Below are 25,084 nucleotides of genomic sequence, written 5' to 3' on the forward strand. Positions count from 1 at the left end.
GAGACATGACATTCGGTAACATATAAGAAAACAAACCAATGAAGTACCATTCCTCTATGAGTTGAGGAATATGTAAAATTTATTTTAGAACTGCAGTAATTAAAACAGTGTGGTAGTGGCATAAAAAAACAGAGGTATAGACCAAGGAAACAGAATAGAGAGTCCAGAAATAAACCTTTGCATAATTGATTAAATGATTTTTAACTAGGATGCCAAGATAATTCAATGAGTAAAGAGAATGCTTCAAGTTGAAACAAAAAGATGCTAGACAGCAACATAAGAGCATACAAAAATATACAGCTCTCTGGAAAAGGTAAATAGATAGACAAATACAAACCTTGTAACAATGCAATGGTGGTTTGTAAATCACTTTTACCTCAGGTATAGAATTTAAAATATAAAAGCATAAAAATAATTATAACTATAAAACTATGTTAATGATTAAAAAATATTAATTAATTTCTAACATCAATAATGGAAAGTGGGAAGGGGAGATATAAGAGAGTAAAGTTTTTGTATGTGATTAAAATTAAGTTTTTATCAGTTTAAAATGGATTATTATAACTATAAGATGTTTTATATAATCCCTATGCTAACCATAAAGAAAATACCTATGATGTCTCACAAAAGAAAATGAGAAAGGAGTCAAAGTATGACACTACAAACAAAGGTCAATGACACACAAAAGAAAACAGCATGAGAGGAAAAGAGGGATAAGACCACTAAAAGAAATAAGAGAACAATTAACAAAATAGCAATAAGAAGTCCTTCCCAATCAATAATTATTTTGAATGCAAATGGATTAACCTCTCCAATCAATAAGTATAGAACGGCTGAAAGAATTAAAAAACTAGACTCAACTAAATGCTGTCTACAAAGACTCATTTTAGATATAAGGACATACACTGAAAATGAAACGATGGAAAATATATGCCATGCAAATGATAATCAAAAGAGAGGAGAGAGGGCGACACTCCATCAGATAAAATAGACTTAAAGTCAAAAACTTTCCTAGGAGACAAAGAAGGACATAATATGATGATAAAAAGGTCAAATTCACCAGGAAAATATAACAATTATAAATATATATTCATCTAACAATAGAGCACCCAAATATAGGAAGCAAGCACTGACAGAATGGAAGGGAGAAATAGAGAGTAACACAATAACAGTTGGCCATTTCAATACTCCACTTTCAATAATGGATAGATCAGCAAGGAAGAAGATCAACAAGGAAACAGAATACTTGAACAACTCTGTAGAATAATTGGGCCTAACAAAGATATACAGAACGCTACACCCAACAAAGGCAGAATACACAGTTTTCTCACAAGCACATGAAATGTTCCCCAGGGTGGATCACATTCACCACAAAAGAAGTATTAAAAAAATTTAAGAATATTGAAATCATACCAAAGATAATGGGATGAAACTAGAAATCAATAATAAAAGGAAAATTGGAAAATCCATAAATATGTGGAAATCAAGCAACATACTCTTGAAGAACAAATGGGTCAAAAAAGAACAAGATAAATTAGAAAATACCTTGAAACAAATGAAAACACAACATATCCAGACTTATGAGATGCAGCGAAAGCAGTGCTAAGAAAGAAGTTTATGGCAGTAAATGCCTACACTAAAAAGAAAAAAGATATCAAATAACCTAACTTTTCACTTCAAGAAGTTAGAAAAAAAACAAAAAATTAAACTCAAAGTCTTAAGAAAAAAGGAAATAATAACTACAACATAAATAAACAAAAGACAGATGAGGAAAGCAATAGAAAAAAATCAACAAAACTAAGAGTCGGTTTTATGAAAAGCTCAAAAAAATTGGCAAACCTTTAGATAGACTAAAAGAAAGAGAAAAGAGTCAAATAAAATCAGAAATGTAAGAAGAGACATTCCAATTGAGATCACAGACATCAAAAGATCATGAGAGACTACTATCAACAACTATAAGCCAACAAATTTGATAACCTAGCAGAAATGGGTACAATTTTAGAAACGTGCAAACTACCAAAACTGAAACTTGAACAAATAGAAAATATGAAGAAATCTACAACTAGTAAGGAGATTGAATGTCATCAAAAATCTCCCAATAGTGGCCGGCCCAGTGGTGCAGCTGTTAAGTTCTTACATTCCACTTCAGCGGCCTCGGGTTTGCCGGCTCGGATCCTGGATGTGGACATGGCACCACTTGGCAAGCCATGCTGTGGCAGGCATCCCACATATAAAGTAGAGGAAGATGGGCACAAATGTTAGCTCAGGGCCAGTCTTCCTCAGCAAAAAGAGGAGGATTGGCAGCAGATGTTAGCTCAGGGCTAATCTTCCTCAAAAAAAACCTCCCAACAAATTAATAACCCAGGATTAGTGGCTTCTCAGGTGAATTCTACCAAACACGTGAATAATTAATGCCAGTCACTCTCAAACTCTTCCAAAGTAGTTGAAGAAAAGGGAACATTTCCAAATTGATTTTATGAGGCCAGAATTACCCTGATACCAAAGCCCAAAAAAAAAAATCTGAGAGAAAAGAAAACTAAAGGCCGATATCCCAAAAAATGGAGCTAAAGAAGTCCTTGACACAATACCAGCAAACGGAATCCAACAGCACACTAAAGGATCACACACCGTGACCAAGTGGGATTTATCCCTGAGATAAAAGGATGATTCAACGTATGAAAATTAATGTTACACTACATTAACAAAATAAAGGATAAAAATCACATGAAAATCTCAATAGATGCTGAAAAAGCATTTGACAAAATTCAACGCCCTTTCCTGATAAAACTCTTGACAATATAGGAATAGAAAGCATCTCAATATAGTAAAGACTATATATGGAATACCTACAGCTAACATAATGGTGAAAACCTTGAAAGCTTTTCCTCCAAGATCAGGAGCAAGGCAAGGATGTCCACTCTTGCCACTTCTATTCAACATAGTACTTGAAATCCTAGCCAGAGGAATTAGGTAAGCAAAAGAAATAAAAGGCATCCAAATTGGAAAGGAACAAGTAAAATTGTCCCCTTTTGCAGGCGATATGATCTTATATACATAAAAAAATCCTAAAGACGCCATAAAAAAATGTTAGGACTAGTAAATTCAGCAAAGTTGCAGTATATAACATCAACACACAAAAATCAATTATCTTTCTATACACGAACAAGGAACTATCTATAAAGGAAATTAACAAAACACTCCCTCTTACAATAGTGTGATAAGGAATAAAATACTTAGGAATAAACTTAATCAAGGAGGCAAAGACTCGTACACTGAAAATTATAAAGCATTGCTGAAAAAAATTAAAGCAGATACAAACTAATGGAAAGACATTTCATGTTCATGGATTGGAAGGCTTAATATTGTTAAAATGCCCATACTACTCAAAGGGATCTGCAGAGTCAATGCAGTGGCATTGACTGGTTTATCAAAATCCCAGAGGCATTTTTAAGAGACATGGAAAAAAGCATCCTAAAATTAATCTGGAATCTTAGAGGATCCCAAATACCAAAACAATCAGGAGAGAGCAAAACAAAGCTTCAGGTCTCACATTTTCTGATTTCAAAACATATTACAAAGACATAGTAATAAAAACAGTATGGTACTAGCATTAAGACAGAAATATAGACCAATGGAACAGAATAGAGAGCTCAGAAATAAATCCCCACGTATGTGGTCAAATAATCCTGGACAAGGGTGCCGAGGTTACTCAATGGGGAAAGGATAGTCTCTTCAAAAATTGGTGTTGGGAAAACTGTATATCCACATGCCAAATGAAATTGACCCTTACCTTAAACCATGTATAACACTTAACTCAAAATGGATTAAAGACCTAAATGTAAGACCTGAAACTGCAAAAATCCTGGAAGAGAAATTTGGGAAAATCTTCATTACATTAGATTTGGCAAGGTTTTTTAGCTATGACAGCAAATGCACAGGCAACAAAAGGAAAAATAGACAAATAAAATTCCATTAAACTTGAAAACTCCTACCTGGCAAAGAAAACAATCAGCAGAAGGTAAAGGAAACCAACAGAATAGGAGAAAATATTTGCAAACCATATATCTAATATGGAGTTAATACCCAGAACATATAAAGAACTGTTACATATCAACAACAAAAAACCAAGTAACTTGATTTAAAAATGGGCAAAAGATCTGAAAAGATATTTCTCCAAAGATGACATACAAATGATCAACAAGTATATGAACAGATGCTCAACATCACTAATCATGAAGGAAATGAAAATCAAAAGCACAATGAGATATCACCTTACACCTGTAAAAATGGCCACTATCAAAGAAAAAGAAAATGAATGTTGGTGAGGATGTAGAGAAACTGGAACTCTTGTATACTGTTGGTGGAAATGTAAAATGGTGCAATCACTATGGAAAATACTATGGAGGTTCCTCAAAAAAATTAAAAATAGAATTACTATATCATCCAGCAATCCAACTTCTGGGTATCCAAAACAGTTGAAAACAGGATCTCAAAGAGATATCTGCATACTCATGTCCATTGCAGAATAATTCACAAGAGCCAAGACGTGGAAGTGACCTAAACATCAATCAACAGATGAGTAGATAAAGAAAATGTAGCATATACATACAATGGAATACTATTTATCCTTGAAATACATGGAAATATTGTCATATAGTACAACACAAATGAAATTTAAGGACATTATGCTAAATGAAATAATCCAGCCACAAAAAGACAAATACTACATAATTCCATTTATGTGAGTTATATAAAGTAGTAGAACTCTCAGAAACAGAAAGTAGAATAGTGGTTGACAGGAGACGGGGGGATGGAGAAAAGGGAAGTTGATGTTCAATGGATATAGAATTTTAGTTTTGCAAAATGAAAAAGTTCTAGAGATCTCTTGCACAACAATATGCATATAGTTAATAATACCATACTGCACGCTTAAAATAGGTAAGATGATAAATACTGTTGTGTTTTTTACAACAATTAAAAAAAGTCTCAAAATTACCTCAAGATCAAAAACCTAAATGTAAGAGCTAAAACTATAAAACTCTTAGAAGAAAACACACTGGAAACCTTCATGACCTTGGATGTGCCAATGATTTCTTGGATGTGACACTAAAGTAACAGGCAACAAAAGAAAAAATAGATAAATTGGACTTGAAAATTAAAAACCTTTGTGCATCAAAGAACACTAACAACAGAGAGAAAAGACACTTTACAGAATGGGAGAAAATATTTGCAAATCATATACGTGATAATGGATTCAGATTCAGAATACATAAATAACTCCTACAACTCAATGGCAACAAGAAAAACAACCTGATATAAAAATGGGCAAAGGAGTTGAGTATTTATTCCTTCAAAGAAGATATACAACTAGCCAATAAGCACTTGGAAAGCTACTCAACATTAGTAATCATTAGGGAACTACAAATCAAAACCACAAAGAGGTACCACTTCATGCCCATTAGGTTGGCTAGTATTTAAAAAAAAAAAAAACACAAACAAAGAAATACAGAAAATTACAAGTGTTGGCAAAGATGCATAGAAATTGGAACTGTTGTGCTTTATTGCTGGTGGGTAAGTAACCTGTGTGGTGCAGCTGCTTTGGAAAACAGTATGGCCGTTCCTCAAAAAAACAGAAATGCAGTATGATATGATGCAGCAATTCCAGCTTGGGTATATAGCAAAATTATTGAAAGCAGAGACTTGAACAGAACAGATATTCGTATACCTATGTTCATAGCAGCATTGTGTGCAATAATCAGAAGATGGAAGCCACCTAAGTGTCCTTTGATGAATGAATGTACAAACAGAATGTGGTATATACACAGAATGGAATATTATTCAGCCTTACAAAAGAAGGAAATTGTGACACTTGCTGCAAGATAGATGAAGCTTGAAGTCATTACGGTACGTGAAATGAACCACTCACAAAAGAACAAGTGCTCTATGAGTCTACTTATATGAGGTACCTGGAGTAGTCAAATTCGTAGAGACAGAAAGCAGAATGGTGATTGCCAGGGACCAGGGGAAGGAGAGAGTGGGGAGTTATTGTTTAATGGGCATGGAATTTCAGTTTGGGAAGATGAAACAAATTCTGGAGATGGATAGTAGTGATGGTTACACAAAAATGTGAATGCACTTAATGCCACTAAACTGTACAATTAAAAATGGTTAAAATTGTAAATTCTATGCTGTGTATTTCTTTTTGTTTTAAAGATCGGTACCTGAGCTAACAACTGTTGCCAATCTTTTTTTTTCTGCCTTACCTCTCCAAATCCCCCCGGTACATAGTTGTATATCTTAGTTGCACATCCTTCTAGTTGTGTCATGTGGGACGCTGCTTCAACGTGGCCTGAGAGCAGTGCCATGCTCCCGCCCAGGGTCCGAAACCGCAAAACCCTGGGCTACCCAGCAGAGGGCGCCGACTTAACTGCTGGGCCACGGGGCCAGCCCCCGTTGTTGTGTAATGCAATTAAAAAACAACAAAAACAAAATCCTAAGTTGGGTGGCAGGGAAGCTTGTAACATACCTGTGCTCTATGTAGGACCAAAAAAAGAATATTTCACATGAAAATTTGAGATTAAAGCTCACGTGTTGTCCAAATTTATCCTACCTAAATATCCATAAATCATAGGATGGGCTCAAGGCAAAACTGAGACGTTAGTAAAACAAAATGCAGAATTTTGGGGGGAATAATGTCATATTCATGGGCATAGGAAAATACAACTGGAAAACAAAAACTATTGGATATAATCTTCATAATTTTAAAAAATTAAATCACGTGAGAAAATAAATCACTATGTGGCAAAGGCAGCAGATGCAACACAGACTTAGTAGTTTCCAACTACCAAAATATAATAATTTGAAGGAAACTAGAGAACAAAATAAACTGTTTTCAGAAGATGAAATAATTAAATATATTAAAAATAATGTAAACTATCATAGAAAAAGAGAATGATGAAGAAAAAGAACAATCGGAATGGACAAAAGGCAAAAAGCAAATTTAAAGAAAATCTATGATAATTGAAATCAAACCTCAATGGATAAATTAAACAACATATGAGCAGCAAAATTCCACAAGTCACAAGGAAATTAAGTAATGTAAAAATATTTAATAAATATAGATGATAGAATGAAAAGTTACAACCTCATTCTAACTTTGCAATAGAAATTAAGAAGGAAAGACATTTTTAAAATTAAACATGAATATTTGAAGATAAATTTGATAATATATTTTCAGAATTTAAGTATGACATGAATTCCCAGATTAAAAGAACCCAGTGATTTCTGAGAAGTGTTAAACCAAATAAATTAAAAATCAGCTACAATGGAACATCAACACACTGAACAGATAAAGTGAATATCTTTACATCAATGAAAAAGAAAGGACCACTAAAATATGACAATCCAACTGAGAGTAGATTCCTTATCAGTAAATTCACAGGTTGAGGGTTTTTTTTTTTAATCTAGCTTTATTATGTGTATAAGAGCATCCCTAAAGCATGATGCTATAAAGTGGTTGAAAATAAATAGAAAAATACGCTGCGAAAGTCACAAAATATGAGTATCAATTTAAAAATCAGACAAAAGTCTCCAATAACAAAACAAAACAAAAATATTGGGGTGAGCAAGGAAAGAGGGACAGAGAAGTCCTATAAGCTGAAACCCTATCTCCAAAAAAGTATATCCTCAAAATATATGAATGCAAAATTTAGCAGCTTGTAAGGAGAAATTTGAACATACCTCTCCCAAAAACAAATTGACCAAAACCATAAAAAATTTGCACTAGATCAATGTTAATATTTCATTCATTTTTTAAAAATATTCTCCCTATTCTCAGACTTTACCAGATAATTTAGGACAGATAAAAAATTATTGTCTTTAATCAAAAATCATGTTAACTTCCCTTATACGAAAGAGAGCATTGATTTTTTAAAAAATATTAAAAGTGTCAAAAGTACATATCTAAAGGAAAGATAGGGAAGCTACACACCTAAAAGACAAGACAAAAATTGTTTTCTTTTTTTTTTTCATAAAGGAAAATAAGGCAAAGGATTTTGGCAAGTTAAAGATGATCTTAAATTTTAAAAATAATTTAATGCTTTACCCCTTGAGAACATAATTTACTATAAAATCATCAGCTTCATAAGCATCTTCTTGTCTGACGTTGGTCTATTCCGGAAGGAGACCCTGAGACTGGATTTCAACGCAAGTAGTTTCCCTGAGAGATGATTATGGGAACTACCAGCAGGGGGAGCGAGTGAGACAGGGCTTAGAAGAAGTGTTGGTGTTTTGGGTGATTGGAGCTCAATCCCAGTGGGGACCTCTGGGACAAAGTTGGGATTCTCCCTCAGAGGTGTCTTCTGAGGGGCATGAAAGTTCCTTCACTTTTGGTTGAGTACTGTGCCTGGGCTGGTAAATTCTATCACTTACGGTCTGCCAGGCCTGAGGATAGAGGATATTCTGGCCGGAGCAACCCTTAAGCAAAGAGTTGTAGGTGCAACAGAAAGACGCTATTGTATATAAGACCTGTGAGTGCTGACCTAATAAATCAGGCACGGAGAGCCTCTTCAACAGTTAGATCTTTTTCTAAATTTTGGATTACTTATATTTAGATGAATAATATTACCCTACACAAAGCATCCACAACTTCTTCAAAGAGTCAATAAACGGACCTCAAAATAGTGTTAACCAAGCTGGTATAACCTAATTCACTGTGAACTGCCTAGTTGTTTACCACTGTCATTTATGTGTGTATTCATTGTTATTCATTATTGTATAAGACAATAAATGTTAATTAGAAACAAATTTTTCTAGTAATTTTGTATACTTGCGATTTTCTGTGAAAATGCATAAATGATGTGATAAGAAAAGCTGTGTGCGTTTGTTGCTTTAGACATGTTATCTAGGATGAACAACCTCCTTCTGTGCACTCCAGGCTTTGGGAGCCGTTATCCCACCCAATGACTTTCCTCTCCCTATCATTTTGAAGAAATAACAGGCTTAATTTCTTTATTAAAAAAAATTCCCTTCATTACTAAGGTGGAGGAAGAAAGGATAAAATATATGTTTTAGATATTATCTACTATTTATTCTATCTCATAAAAGTTATTAGGCACCCATAAGTGTTTATTAGCACTAAATAAACACAGCAGTTAAAACTGTATTTTATTTCAGTTAGATTTTACATTCTGAAAAGGTCGTTACCTTTGATCAGGAAATTAACATCAATATAATCAAAGTTCAAGTTTAAATAGCTATTTATTGGTTATGAGTATTTGTTTTTAAATGTGTAATTATAAAAATATTTTTGGATAAGAAAAGGTAAAGGCTTGAACAGAGTGACTCCAATATGTATCGCTTATATCCATTCTAAACGGATGCACCATCTTACATTGTGCTATAACCACACATTTTTAGCTTGCTTCCTAAATTTCATGAAATACCCCTGTGAAATCCTTATAACTAAACTTTAATTTTGGATCAATGTTTCTACCTCCCAGCAGAGAAAAACAAAAAAATCTAAGTTTATTTTCTGACTGCAATATTTCTGCTAAATGTAGTGAACAAAAAATAATTTAAATTCTAAATTCATTTTAAATTCATTACCAGATACCCTTTGGGGAAAACATTTTTTTCTGTCAAGGTAATTAATAATTTTAAAGGGTGTTTTCAATATGCATTTATTTGCCTTCAAGAAAATATATGTAATACAAAGCCTTGGGAAAACAAAAATTATGAATTTCTAGATGTGATAAGCTCCATGTGTCTACTGGGAATGTGACTACATTAATATCCAAAATTAAACATAAAAAATATGCATTTTTTGGGCAAAGCAGTCCCTAAGATAATAGCCTATTAATATAAAAAATAAATAATATGTTTTGCTTCTATTTGCTTAACTAGTTTCTAATTTGTTTCTTAGAATTGTAGCAAGAGACTTCCTGACACAGTGTTTGATTTGGGGAGCCCTTTCTCTCATATCCTGTCTGATATCTACATTTCCAAAATGTGTATTAGGTAACTATTCTCTGTAATGAATTGCTTTTGTGTGTGTGTGAGGAAGATTGGCCCTGAGCTAACATCTGTGCCAGTCTTCCTCTATTTTATGTGGGGTGCCACCACAGGGTGGCTTGACAAGTGGTGCTATGTCTGCACCTGGGATCTGAACTTGTGAATCCCAGGTCACTAAAGCAGAGCATGAGAACTTAACCACTAAGCCATGAGGCCAGGTCCCTGTAATGAGTTCCTTTTTACTTCTGTTGGAAAACATTAAGTATTTGTGAGAGGAGGGGAAGGAAACAGTGCTGAGTAAAGTGAACTCAAGAACTGAGCATATGTTATTCTTTTTATTTACAACCAATAACACGAGGTAGGTGGAAAATTATTTTTTTTCTTTTATTGTTTGTTTGTTTGGGTTTTTTATTTTTATTTTTTTGACTCAAGTGGGAAAATGTCTTTCCTGACTTTCCTGACTGGTGAATGGGTGTCAAATGTGAAAGTTTTATTCTCAGGTGATTAAAATATTTATAGATGTCAAAAAGTGGTTGAATGGGTGGTGGATGATGAGCTGGGGTGGAGAATGTGGCCAAGGGTGGCCTTGATACCAAACCAGCCTGTAGGAGAAAACATGGAAGTAATTTAACCATGAAACATGATTTAGTACTAGGTAGAAAGCGACCTTTAAGGAAAATCCACGGCTAATATTAGAATAAAGCTGAGTTATTATGTGTAAAACTTTATCCGCAGATATTGTATTTGAATAAATGTGTTGAGAATCAGAGTGGCATAATGAAGAAAAAAAGACTATAATGTTAGACCTAAACTGGATTTGAATCTTTGCCACTTAACAGGTGATTGAATTTATCCGAACTATCTAAATAATCTGCAATTCATCTTCACATGTAAACTGTGTATACTAAACATTCTTCAGTATGTTCTAACAATTAAATGAGATAAAAATGTAAAGTTTAAATAAGTGGGCTGGATATAGAAAGTGCTCCCCATCATTATTGTTCTTAATGTATATTTTAATAAGAGCATAATTACTCTGTTTTAGTGGGGAGCCCTCCTTCAATGTGTAGACACTGTATCTACGGATAACCTTTAAGTTTTAGCCATACAGTCATGACTAAACATAGATTTAGAAAAACTAATAGCATGACCTTTATTGCTGTATTGTAAGATTAAAGTTTTCTGAAACCAAACTTTACAGCCCATTAATCTCATGTCCTTCTAAAGCCAATTGTAGAATGCCTGCAAGTTCAATGGCCAACTACATACTTAAATACAATGCCCTTTGCACTTAAATGTGATGCTTTTGTAAGAATTGAGAAATATTCTAACCAGTTCCATAAACCCTGGGCACTGTCACATTGGTTTCGTTAAAGTGGTTCAGAAATTAACTACTGCCACCAAATGAAGTTTTTTGTTTGCTTTTGCAGTGCTATTCAGGAATGTAGATTGCTACAATGCCATAAAGAAGCAGTGGAAATATGTCCATACTTTGTTATCACTCCTTGCCTCATTAAGTTCCGTTCCCTGCCTGAGAAGAGCGTGGCTTTGATGGGAATGCTGCAGGAGATCCTGAAGTTGGAGCCCAAGGTTAGAGGCTGTCAGCTACCTGAGCTTCTCACAGCCGGAAGTCAAATGAGGGAGATGTGGACAGTGGGCTCCACTGCTGGCAAGGAATTATCCCAAGCAGTGAATTATGACAAATTGATGGATAACCGTCGGATTACCCACTTCTTCCAATAACTGGTAATCTTTATACCTTAAGGTAGAAATAAACAAAACCACCTCTTTGAGCTTCGTTACACTGCGTTAACATACGCTAATTAAATCCTATGATATTTGAAACACCAAAATTATTAATTTATATCCCCTGTAATGCATTAATTAACATTAACTCCCTTTTTGGAAAGGGTTTTACCATGTTCCAGCCTGACAACACCAACATCAAGGTTTATCAATCAGTTTGATAAAGATTTATAGAATATGGGGCTGGCCATATTCTAGGCCATATTCTAGGCCCCGTGGCCTAGCGGTTAAGTTCGCGCACTCCGCTGCAGGCAGCCCAGTGTTTCGTTGGTTTGAATCCTGGGTGAGGACATGGCACTGCTCATAAAACCACGCTGAGGCAGCGTCCACATGCCACAACTAGAAGGACGCACAACGAAGAATATACAACTATGTACCGGGGGACTTTGGGAAGAAAAAGGAAAAAATAAAATCTTAAAAAAAAAAAGATTTATAGAATAAGTTGATATCAAGAGTTTGCCCCAAATCCTTGTCTAAATTGTATTCAAAATAGGCTATTCTATGTGAAAGATACGTATCATTTATGAAAACATTTTCTCACTAATATTTATGTTCCCTAGTACAAAGAGATTACTACTTTGGAAAATATTAGTGAATGTTTGTTGAAATAATGAACTGATTTACTAACTGATTTCTTGTAAGTGACTATCTAAAGTCATTAATTTATAGACTATTCCAAAAGTAAAGGACACATTTGTAAGTAAAACTAGTTTTCACATAAGAGTACAGCATCACTGGAATAAATGGCATTTGGATTTTCTAGTACACGGTTAAAAATTGTATTAAAATATATGACACATTATATTCTAATTTATCCATCCACCTTATTGTTTGTTCCACCTCCTCTTATGGTTATTTTTATTCTAAGCTTCTATTAGTTCCTTACATAGGGCAATTAATATTTGTCAAATAAATAAATGCCGATGGGTAGCATTAACACAAGAGCACAAAGAGGAGGCTAGCCCCTTCTCTTTGGGCAAAGGGCTCACTGGGATTCTTGGGACTTTTCCTCATCTGAACAACAGAATGTAACACGGTTTTCACCCTGTATTTGCAAGACAGCTGAATATTCAGTGTTAAAGCACGACTTTGGTAAAATATCGGGGTAAAAATCACGATGAAATGTTATGAATTTAATAATTTTCAAGAACAATTTTGAAGGCTTTTCTCAATCAGTTAGGACATGGAAGTTCCCTGTGTACTTCGTGACTGCCCATGTTAGTTCCTGTTCTCCAAAAGAATGGGTCTGCTCAAGTAGAATGTGACCTCAGCTATTACTTTTTAAAAATTTTTCTAGGAAAAAACTGGCAATAATTAAGAGAAAAGTAATTTTTTGGTAATTGAAAAGTAAAATCTTCAGTACTTAATGCAATATTTAGAGACTCTTTGCTTCCCATTTCATTTTTTCCTATTTCATTGTTTACTATTTCACTTTCCTCTGGCTAAATGGCACATTCCATCTATGACTTGAATAATTTAAATAACGTTTCTTGACTTAAAGATCTTACAATCTGAGTAGTAAATTATATTGTTTTGTTTATTCATTATCTCTGGTAGTGGCAAAACCTGGGCTCTAGATTTGTGCCTCAGGTATAAGCTCTAGCAGAAACTCTCTTGCATGGCAGTGCATTTTCCTATGTCTGAAAGGTCCCTGCAGGGAATGGCTGCTGCAGGAGCAACCACTCTGATTTGCATTGCCTTTCAATGATATTTCCTACAGGCGTGCGAGACCCCAAATGCAGTTTCTCTCAGATAAGAATCTGAAAGTTTATAGACATTAGTTTAGTAATCATTTCTGCTATTGAGTAGATATTATTGACCTGTATCTGACATTCTTTCATAATGCTCTTCCATTGAGGAAATCCAGACTAGGAGTGAAAATACACCATGGGACTTCCTAGATACACAATTTCCGTTTTGAAGATGCTGAAATTGAAGTATACTGAGATGTTAAGTGCGTTGCATAAAATTACACATAGAATCAATATTACAGATTAAAATTGAGTTCCAGAAGAATTCAAAATCGAGCACAATAAAACACATGTAGCTACTTAAGTGAAACGTTTAAGTTCATAGTTAAGAAAGAGTTGAAAAATTCTTTATCTGTTTCTTATTGTTGCTGTAAGAACAGCACAAACTTAAATAACACACGTGTATTCTCTTACAATTCTGGAGTTTAGACATCCTAAAGCAGTTTCACTGGTCTAATGGCAAAGCTGTTTCCTTGGGGAGGCTCTGAGGACAGAATCCTTGCATTTGCCTTTTCTGGTTTCTAGAGCTGCGTTGCTTACATTCTTTGGTTTACCCCTTCCACTATCTTCAAAGCCAGCAGTGAAATATCTTCAAATCTCTCTGCTTCTGGTTTCACATCTCCTTCTATCTCTTCAGTGACCTGCTTCCCTCTTAGAAGGATCCCTGTGATCACAACAGAACCACCCATATAATCGAGGATAAATTCCTCGTCAGAAGATTTTCAATTCAACCACATCTGAAAGTCTCTTTTGCCATATAAGGTAATAGTCACAGTTTATGTGGCTTAGGACATGGACATCTTAGATGAAGGTTATTATTCAGCCTACCGTAAGGTTTCAATATTGGACTTAAAGTGTTAATATTCAAGGCAAAATTATACTTATTTAGAGTGTTTAAGGAAACATTATGATTGAAACTCTTTCTACTCAACGATATTTGACTCATGTCTTGACTTTTACTTATTAGGTGTTTATTTTAATGATATGATATAATTATTACCAATACCGTCAACTAGTATTTCATCATATTGCCTATGTTCAAGCATTACTTTCAAGAAATGTGTAAAACATTAAGTACTTATATGCTGATGACAGGGCAACATTTTCTCTCTCAACCTGAAATCACGATATTAGAGGAAACAAATAACAACCATGTTAACTGTGAAATCAATGCATAAATTCCAAACACATCAGTTATGAAAAAGTCCACAAATTGCAGTGAACATGCTCCCGGATTTACAAGAGTCTGACACTAGTGGTTTAGTAATTCCTTCATTGGAAATCCATCAAAATCTGGCTATCAGCAAAACTGTTCCAGAAAATCTGAGGGAAAAAATTGATAAATGTCAGTAAACCCTGGAAAACAAAACAAAGTGGTAGCAAATAACATTGATCTTGGATCAGAAGAACTGCCTTTAAATCTTGGTTTTATTGCATATGAGATATATAACCTCGGGCAATTTACTTACCATTTCAGCTTTTAGCTTCTCATCTTCTCTGCTTCACGGCAATGTTCTGTGTAACAAGTTGTTTGAAAAAACATAGTGGAAGGAATACAGTAAACTGAGAGAAGGACACCACAAAAGGTAGAGAGAAACCCTGTCTTTAGGAAAGTAAAAGAGAGACTTTCAGTTAGTTTGTCTACAGGGATCATAAGGTCCCGATTCATGGAGTTGTTTCCTTTTGGAATCTTAGAACACTTTGACTTCTGTCTCCTTCATCCCATATCCAACCTTTTGTATTAGGATTGTCAAGAATAGCAATTCTACACTTGTTTTAAGCTATAGAAAACATTATTAGCATTGTTTAACCACACAAGATGTATTTACATATGTACCCATATATTTATCTTTTCTGACATAATTTCTTTTCTGTGCTGATTTCTTTTTATTTGGGATTATTTTCCTTCTGCCTGAACTCCTTTTAGTGATTTTTTTGGACACAAGACTCATCTTTTGAATTTATTTTTCAAACTCACTTTTATTTTTAAAGTATCCTTTTGCTAGTCAGGGAATTCTAGTTTGACAAGACCCATCGTGTTCTTGCATCCATCATTTCTGTTCAGAAGTCAGCTATAAGTCTTATTGTTGCATTTCAGTGGCAATGTGTCTTTTTTCTCTGACTGCTTTTAGACTTTCTTTTTATGTAGTCCTTCAATAAGTTATCTATGATGTGTAAACATGTATGTCTTTTTGTGAGTGGGAGCGCATTACATTTATCCTACTTTGGGTTTAATGCACTTCTTGAATCTTCCAGTTTACTATATTTAATTGAATATTTTAATATTAGGGATTTTAAAGTTTTTGTCTGCCGATTGCATTATTGCAAACATTTGGGAGACTGATTCTATTGTTTCTCTTGTTTACTGATCATACAGCTCCTTCTACTTTCTAGCGTCATACTTTTGGATTGAATGTTGGATCTTATGTGTGTGTGTGTATATATATATATATAAAGTGTAGAGACTTATGATGATTTTATCTTCTGTCAGGGAGAGTCCAACAATTCCTCTGCTAAGTTGACAGAGTAAAGAAATGATGATCTTAAGCAAGTAATGGACTAAATTTTGTCAAGAATCACTGCAGTTTTGGTAAAACTGAGTCTATCTTTGGTTCATTCCTGCTTCTAGGCAGTTGCAAGCCTGGCAGACCTTGTTCTCTCCAGCCTAGAGAGTCTGAGAATTTTTACTATATTTTCAAAGGTTTTTGGCATAGTTTTTTAGCTCTCAGCTTGATCCATCCCCATATTTTGACAAACATATTGTAGGGGATGCAAGCTATGCGTGTGAAGCCCTCCTGTCTCCAGTTATTTTCTTTCAAGCTTAAGTACCCATGAAAAGTTGTAATGATTTATTTTCCTCAAGTGGAAGTGTTCTGACATAGATTCTCAGGCTCTAGCTCTCCCCGGGTCATGTGTTTCTTCAGAGTCATTGTATCAGCTACGATGCTTTTGCTGCAAGTGGAGAGGACCAGATAACAATCAATTACACAATAGAGTATGTATTTATTTTAACATAGAAAAGAAGTCTGGAGGTAAAGTGGTTCAAGAGTCAGATAATTCATGGATCCAATAATATGATGTAATCAAGGACCTACATTTCCTTGTTTTTCTATTCTTCCATATTCAAAATATCATCTGCTTTCTCATACCATCACATTGGTCTTATTTCCTTATATAGTTGCATCCAAAGGCAAAAAGGAGTGAGAAAAATTTTTCAGTCTACCAGCAGGCTTTCCCTTATTTCATCTGGGTACACAGGTTGCATAATGTATCAGTTAGCCTTTGCTGCAACATATAAAAATCTACTCCAATAATTTATATATCAAAGCAACAGTCATTTATTTGCTCAAAAATATGTGGGATATCAAATACAGCTGAGCTAAACTTGCACAGTCTGTGTCTAACTCAGTTGGATGTCAGCTGAACTTGCATGTGTAGACAGAGGCTGTGTATGGTCATGTATATACACATGGTGATTAGCTGGCTCTCAGAAGCGTTGATGCAAATCACTGGGCCACTTATCTCCAGCAAGTTATTCTGGGATTTTACACAGAGGTGGTCAAAGAATTTCAAAGAGTAGTAAAAAATGGCAAGCCCCAACACACAGGTATGTTTCATGTCTCTGCTTGCATTGTGAATACTTCTGTACAATTTGCCAAAGCAAATTCCGTGGCCAAGCCCAGGCTGAAGAAATTTAGAAATAGATACCTCTTGATGGAAGGTGCTGCAAAGTCAAATAACACAAAAAGTGTGCATAGTATGATTGTAGGCATCTTTACAATCTACCACACTTACCATGTCTACGCTTAAACCAATAATGCCTAAGGTAATTCAATTACCATTATTAGCTTAGACAAATATAAGTGTCCTTGTAATACTTGAACAGAGTTGGCATTATTTTACCAAGGGAAAAGGCCTAGGAGGTGGCAAAAGATTTGAATTGTCTTTCTCTGAACATGCAAGGGGCATGTGACCCAAGAAATCATTTACAAGCTTTTATCCAGAAAATCTTAATCTTAGGCTTAGAAACAAGCACTATATATGGTTGCAAAAATTTCCTATGATGTAGTCCTAAAAATATTGTTAATTATTTCCTGCCACCTTGATTCCAACTGTTACTACTATACTTCAAACTACACTACAACTACCAATAAGTATCAATAACCCAATATGTGTTGCTTTCCCTGAGGAATCATTCTGAGATATCCCTTAATTGAAAATTCTTATCTTTATTTTTCTCAGTAGCTGACTGTTGAATCTCAGTGCTCATCTCCTTTTAATCAAAGATTTAACAAAAATATAAAATATTTACAAATTCTCCCCTTTGAGCAGCATGTAGACTGGTGTGTTTTACACAGAATATTCTAATTTTTGGATGTTTATGGGAGTTCCTTTAGGGTTAAAAATAAGTAAATATATGAAAGGGCATGTATGGACTGCTGATGTTAGTCTGTTGAGAAAAAAGGAATAAGATCAATTTAATTTTGTCCACCCTGCTCCATAAGACAAGAAAAAAAAACTGTACATTTCCCTTTTTACCTATTTTACATGATTTTCAAAATAGTAACTAGAGTTTCTGCTAAAATCGTTAATATTGAAACTGTATGATCGTTACTTAAGTTGCACTGTTTTATTTATGAAATAGATCATTGTTTCAAAAATCCTGTTTCAGAAGACTAGTTCAACCCTGTTTACAGTGACTACTACTCTGACCAGATAATTATAATTTATACAATAATTAAAATGTTCAGCTTGGTTTTATTCTTTGCTAGATTGTAATGAAACTTTATGGGTAGCTATAATTAACCTTTACTGATGTCAATTATGCACATTTAGGGATCTTGAAATTGCTGACCATGCAGTTCTATTAAAGATGCATGAGGCAGCATGGATTAAAGACTATACACAGCAGGACTTGCAGGCATAGTATATGCAGTGAGGAAAAAGAGAGAGTTGCTAGAAGTGACAAGCAGAGGCCATTCATTTCTTGTTTATTATCAATTATTTTATTTGTTTCACTGTTAGCGATATGAAGGATATATATCGTGTCACATAATTGTCTGCAAACTCGCTGAGGCTCTTAGTGGTTCAAGCTACCCAACCAACCTGTAAAAGGCGGACGACATTGTTTGGTTTTCTATCAGCCACACTTTTGTGCTCTCCAAGGTTAGCCAAAGGGATTCAACAAGATTCTGCTCCAGATGAGAACATAATGGGGACTAGACCTTTATACGGTGTCATTACATTATATGATCTCAGGTCATATCACATCTGTCTCTCATTTCTCCTCCATTAGTCCCCTTGTTACATCTATTCCTAAAGTGCTCTTTTTGTGCTTCTAATAAGGTCTCTGATTTTGTGCTCACTAACATCAAGGACAGAACCACAATAGGAAATATGATACATAGTTCATAGTGGAATTGTTGCTTAAAATACAGCAGTGCTATTATGTTAGAATTGACGTAAGAACCACAGTTACCCACTTTCCTTCGAACATGGACGCTAAAGTCTTTTGCTGTATTTCTTCCCTTGCCTCCTTCCTAATATCCTCATTACTTCTTCCATTTTTTTTTGATTGGCACCTGAGCTAGCAGCTGTTGCCAATCTTTTTTTTTTTTTTCCTGCTTTTTCTCCCCAAACCCCTCCAGTACGTAGTTGTATATTTTAGTTGTGGGTCCTTCTAGTTGTGGCATGTGGGACACCACCCCAACATGGCCTAATGAGATGTGCCATGACCGCGCCCAGGATCTGAACTGGCGAAACCCTGGGCCGCCAAAGTGGGAGCACACGAACTTAACCACTGGGCCACGGGGCTGGCCCCTATCCTCATTACTTCTAATACCCAGTTCACTAAACTCATTTAGCCACCATAAATGGGCTACATCAACAGGAGGCATGAATATACGAACTGCACGGTGAAAAATTCAACTTGATTCACAGTACCTCCAACTTCAATCCAATCCATCTCAAGGAAATTTAAAATTTCTTCCTTTTCAAAATTAGCAACTTCAAAAGCTAAAGGGCATTAATTAGTGCCAAATATTGGGGAATTTCCTATTGTTATACGTCAAAAATTCACATTTATTTTCCTAATTGGTTCTGAAAGTAGTCTCTGTTGTAGTCTTTCCATATTTCAGAGTCTGCAACATTTTTCTTACCTCAGGTAGTTCTTGATACTGACTAAGTCGGAAACTGTGCAGGATTTTAGGTGTTACCTCATTAATATGATAGCCTGCTGTAGTTATATATATACATATATGCACACGATGTATATACATATATATGTATACACACACACACATATATATACATATACGCACACATATCTGTATATATACAGAGTATGTGTGTGTGTTTCTATCTCCATCTATTTATGTCTATATCTATATATACTAACAGGAACACTGTACTTCTGGATCAGAGAACAAATTTTTTTATTTATTCACCAAGCAATCTTAGTGGCAATGGTTCCCCTACCAATGCAATGAGAGCAAAATGTCACCTGCAAATGCAGAAGTTGTACCAGAGGAGATGGATTCTGGAATTATGAAACCTGGAGCTTATGTGGGGCACCTGGTACATCTGGACATTCTTCCTCCGGAGATAGAGTGAGGGGGACCTTTGTTCTGGAATATAAACAAATCCTGTCTAAGGAGGGCTGGCGAGTGGGGAGAAGGTCTCTAGCTCTCTTTCACTAGCCTGAAATGTAAAGAAATGACTCAGGATTTAGGATCCTTAGAATGTAAGCAAATGGATCCAAAGGAACACATACTTTACATTCCTTTAGAGCCATATACAATCTATAACTTCAAAGGTGTGTTTGCCATTCAGTCCTCTTTAAATTCAGGTACAAGTGCTCTTTGCTCTGGAAGCTCTGACGATGCAGAAACATGACAATATTCATGAAGCATTGTTCCCAACACCAACATTGGGTACCTCCATGGATATTTAGTAATTATGGAATCTACGCTCCAAGACATCACTACCTTATTCCAAGCCATTGCCCTTAAATTACCAGCCTCCTCTTTCCTTCTATCCTACTGGGCACCTAGCATAATTTCTTCAATATTCTTAAATGATTCATAAAAGATAACCAGAGCCAGCACCTTCAAATAGCTGTTGCTTTCTCCCTCATAAAAACAAATTCCTAAGGAAAGGAAAGTCAAAGTCTGGCAATAATTTCACATACGGGACAATAAATATGGGGGAAATCAAATTAACAGCTCAATAATTTATGCAGCCCCTAGACACTCTAGTTTTAACCTTGTATGGTCTTATTTCCTCCTTTTACCCAATGATTTTTATTACTGAGGAACATAATTTTTGCATTACACAGCCTACTCAAGTTCAGATATGGAGATCCTTAAATGTTGGTGTCAATGTTTAAGGCATATTCTCTCATTAAGGGAGACCATCAAAATTTTTGAGCAGGAGTGTGCCACAGTGATAATTTATGATGATCATTTCAGTAGCAATTGGTTTGAAATCTTAACTTGGAGAAACAGGAGACTTGGAAAATGCATTAAAAAAGACTGCAATAACCCAGGTATAAGATAATACATTCATGAACCAGAGTAGCAATGAAAGTAATTAAAAGGAGGCATTTAAAGCAGGAGACAGTTGAAGGGAAGAGCTGATAACTGAGTTTGGAAGTGTGGGTATAATGAAAAGTCAAAATCATCAGTACCTAAGTGGTGAGGAAAATTAAAATATCTTTAATTATAATTAAAGTCAAAAGAGAATATTAGATTAGATGGGGATAGAGAGCTCAGTAGGAAATGCTATGTTTGAATTGTTAGAACAACCAAGTAGGCAGGTCTCATACTCTTGAGGGTCACTACCAGAATGCTGGGCTGCATTGATCACGGCTATGGCAGATGCAATTATATTTATGTTCCTTCTGTTAGAAAGCTAGGTTATCCCTGGTCTTATTCACTTTGTGAAGCTATTTTTCTGGTGGTAATTTAGTCTCATAGACAGGTATGGCACGCTTTTCTTATGAAGTCTTCACACATTTCTAGCTGTGTCATTTTTTCAGGAACGTTAACTGTCAAGGGTGGCATCGGAACTTCACAGGATATTGTCCTTTGAATACTTTCTAATACATTTTGAGTATGCGTTCCAGAGGATTTCTCTTTTTGTCTTAAAAACCAAATTCCACATACTTCAACCTACTCCATTAAGGATATTATATTTTGGATGTTTGCAACCTCAGTGAATTAGTTGTATATTCAAGTTAAGTGAATCAATATAATTGCACTTCTAATCATAGCTCTTTTCCTGTGCAATTGTAATGCACTTTATGGATGAATAGAAAATGTGCTTCTAAAATTAATTAATGACCAATTGTTCCTTTTAAGTCTTATTCCCAAAAATGCTTTCAGTAATCATTTGCTGTTCTTCTTTTCTGTAACACATGGGTCACAATATGATATCAACACAGACTTCGGCAGTTTTTGCCTTCCTTTTGATACCATTTCATGTGAATTATAGGTATTAAAGCCTTTTAAAAGTATTCAAATTATCTAAGATGATGTGACTAGTATTTTGTTATAATTCCAGAGGAAAACTATACAAAACCTTGAACTAATTTCTAATTTTTTATGAGAGTTAAAGCAATTATACTCATGTCAGCATGAGGATAATACATAAGCCTATCAATCATTAGAACTTTCCTGGTGCATTGAGGAATAAGGTATAGTGCATATGTGTGTTGTCTCAGAAGCTGGTGGCAGTCCCTGGGAACACAACCCCTTAATTTCTTGTCTAGTGGGTCTGCTTTGTTGAGTAGACAGACGTAACAGAAATAAACACATCAATGGTATGTTGTAAGTTTACTTTTTCATAGAAAGTACCACAATGGTTAAGCAGGTAAAGTCAACAAGCTGTCATATTTTTAAAACTATAGACCACTTAGCCCAGGTAAAATGCATATGACAAGTGATTTAATCAAGGCATGCATATATTCTGCCATAAGAGGAAGGGGGTAAACACAAGAACTTCATGCATCTGGATAAAATTATTAATATAGCTTTGTCTTTTAATAGCACACTTTTTGTGACTTTCACTGTAGGTTAAATATGCAGTTAGAAAAAAAGTCTCTTAGAATAACGCACGTTTGACTATGGCTTGTGTTGGAATGAGACTATGCAACAATAATCCTCCATGGCTTAGGCCGTGAGAGAAACCGGTGTAAAGGAAGAGCACTTTAATGGGCAATAGTCTTGATGTTGGAAATCTGCAAACAGAGAGAACTGAGTCATAATGATGAATAAACTAATAGTAGAGTTAGTGTAAAGTCAAATCCTATCTATCTATATTCGAGATAAAAAATACTTTGATTACATTAAAGTGTATGTTTTTTAGGAATCTTTTACTATATGCTTCTATTGTGTGTAAATGAGCTAAGAGAGAATTAAATATCAATATATGTATAGGAATACATCCTACTTTTGAAATAGCATATTTGTGGAAATGACTTTAGGGAGCAAATATGAAGAAGACTGTGGAAGCAACCTTATGAGAAGACATTTGCTTTTCTGTAATCTGCCCTATTGCTTATCTTGTTAAGAAACTTGTTGAGCAGTTCTGCTGGATCTTCTGGCCCCCGACAGGAGCGTCATCAGTCACCGCACAGGCTTTGGCTTACAAACTCTTTTATAGGATTCAGGAGGGATATGGATTTAAATTTTAAACCGGTTTCTGTCAGTGTGACAAATGAACACCAGAAAATTGTAGGACAATGGTAGAATGTTGAAATGCATGCCAAAAGTAATGGCCAATCTTCAAGTGGAATTAACAAAAATAGTCTTAAAATATCCCCAGGTTACACTATTACTATCATTCTATGTCCAAGCCATAGGACAGCATATTATTGAAGCTTTTAATCCAGTATTCTATTCAGAGGTAACGTAATTGATTGCGTAGATTAAACCCCTAGAATAAAAAGAAAAATCCTGCTAATAAAGCATTGATTTGTAGCATCAGGTTTTTTTTTTTTTTTGGAAGCGTCAAAATAGGAAAGAACAACTGATGAAAGTCTTAAGGTAATGACATAAAAAATGCTCTCCCAGTGTATTTTTCCTAAATTCATTTTGTTGGCAAACTGATTGTTGCTTTATTCCTTTGGTAGTTATGTACAATGGTGATATTCCAAAGTGTACCTTATTCAGATTTTTAAAATATGTTTCCGCTAGAAAGAACTAGGAAAGATGACTACATTTTGATGAAGTGCATTTTAATAGATGTGGGGACTCGTGACAGCAACCGCTGAAGCAGTGACGGGTATGTTATCAGACGGAGCTCAGTGAGGCCTGCCCCAGGCTTTCGAGTCTATACTTAGAAGTCGGAACTAGAAAAATGCTGGCTTCGAACTCTTCCATCTCCCTATAGTTTTTCTCGTATCCTTGTGAAGCAGCTTAGCTGTTCTCTACTCATGGAATCAACTGAAAAGTGTTTTAATGTTGGTACTTTAAGCCAAGTAACTTTCAGATGCTGTTGGAATTTTTTCATGTGGAATTTGAAAACATTAATTTTATAAAATTTCTAAATTACACGCTTGCCAGAATTATTGTCACACAAGTGTGGAGGAAATCTTAAATGCAAATATCTACTCATAAATGTGGTTTAAACAATAATATAATTAAAGATTCATTAAATATTTACCTTCATCTGGACCTTAAGAGTTTGATAAAAACAGATTCTAACTATTTTGAGCAAAAAAACCCATGTCATTTTGCTTTAAAATGTTAAGGTCAGGTCATTTTTATGAAATGTTCATCTTATAGTCTATTTGCAACCATTTAAAAATATTGAAATTAATAGTTTAATTTTATAACATGAGTATGATATCTATTTTATTTTGCAGATAATAAGGAACAAAATATATCAGATGGGGAAGATATGTTTGCTTTTATTAACTCCTTTTAGTCCTTAAGGTAATGAATACAGTAAAAGTGTTCAAATTATGAGGCACAATTTAATACTTCGCTGAAAATGCACGGTTGTTTATTTTCTTGTCTATTGTACAAAAATGTATTTCTTATCTGAATTCTTTCCAAAATAGAAAGTATACTTAATAAAATAATATACTAAATGATTTAAGCCATAGATCCATCAAACATTTGAATAATGTTAAATGCTATTTTTGTTAATATAGTACAGTATAATGAGCTTCAAGTTGCTGAAGGATTTATTATCATCATGTTGACATCACTGATAGTCCTGAACATGTCAAAATGAAAACTATGGTAATAAACAATGAAGTAGGCTTGCTGAACTAATTTTAACAATCTAGGATATCTCCAGTCAGTTCAAGTCTGTAGGACCCACAAGTCAATCTGATCCTTTGGGGAATCTGAAGAAATATTATCCCTTCATAATTATCATGATAGCTATAGAATACATTTATGTATTGCTAAAGGGGTTACAAAATATATCACTAATCAATTTCAAAGAGAAATATTGATAATGGCAAATAGCCAGGGCAAACTCTTAGAAAAAAAATGTACATACTA

Source organism: Equus caballus, chromosome 18 (genome assembly GCF_041296265.1).
Source record: "Equus caballus isolate H_3958 breed thoroughbred chromosome 18, TB-T2T, whole genome shotgun sequence".
Lineage (NCBI taxonomy): Eukaryota > Metazoa > Chordata > Mammalia > Perissodactyla > Equidae > Equus > Equus caballus.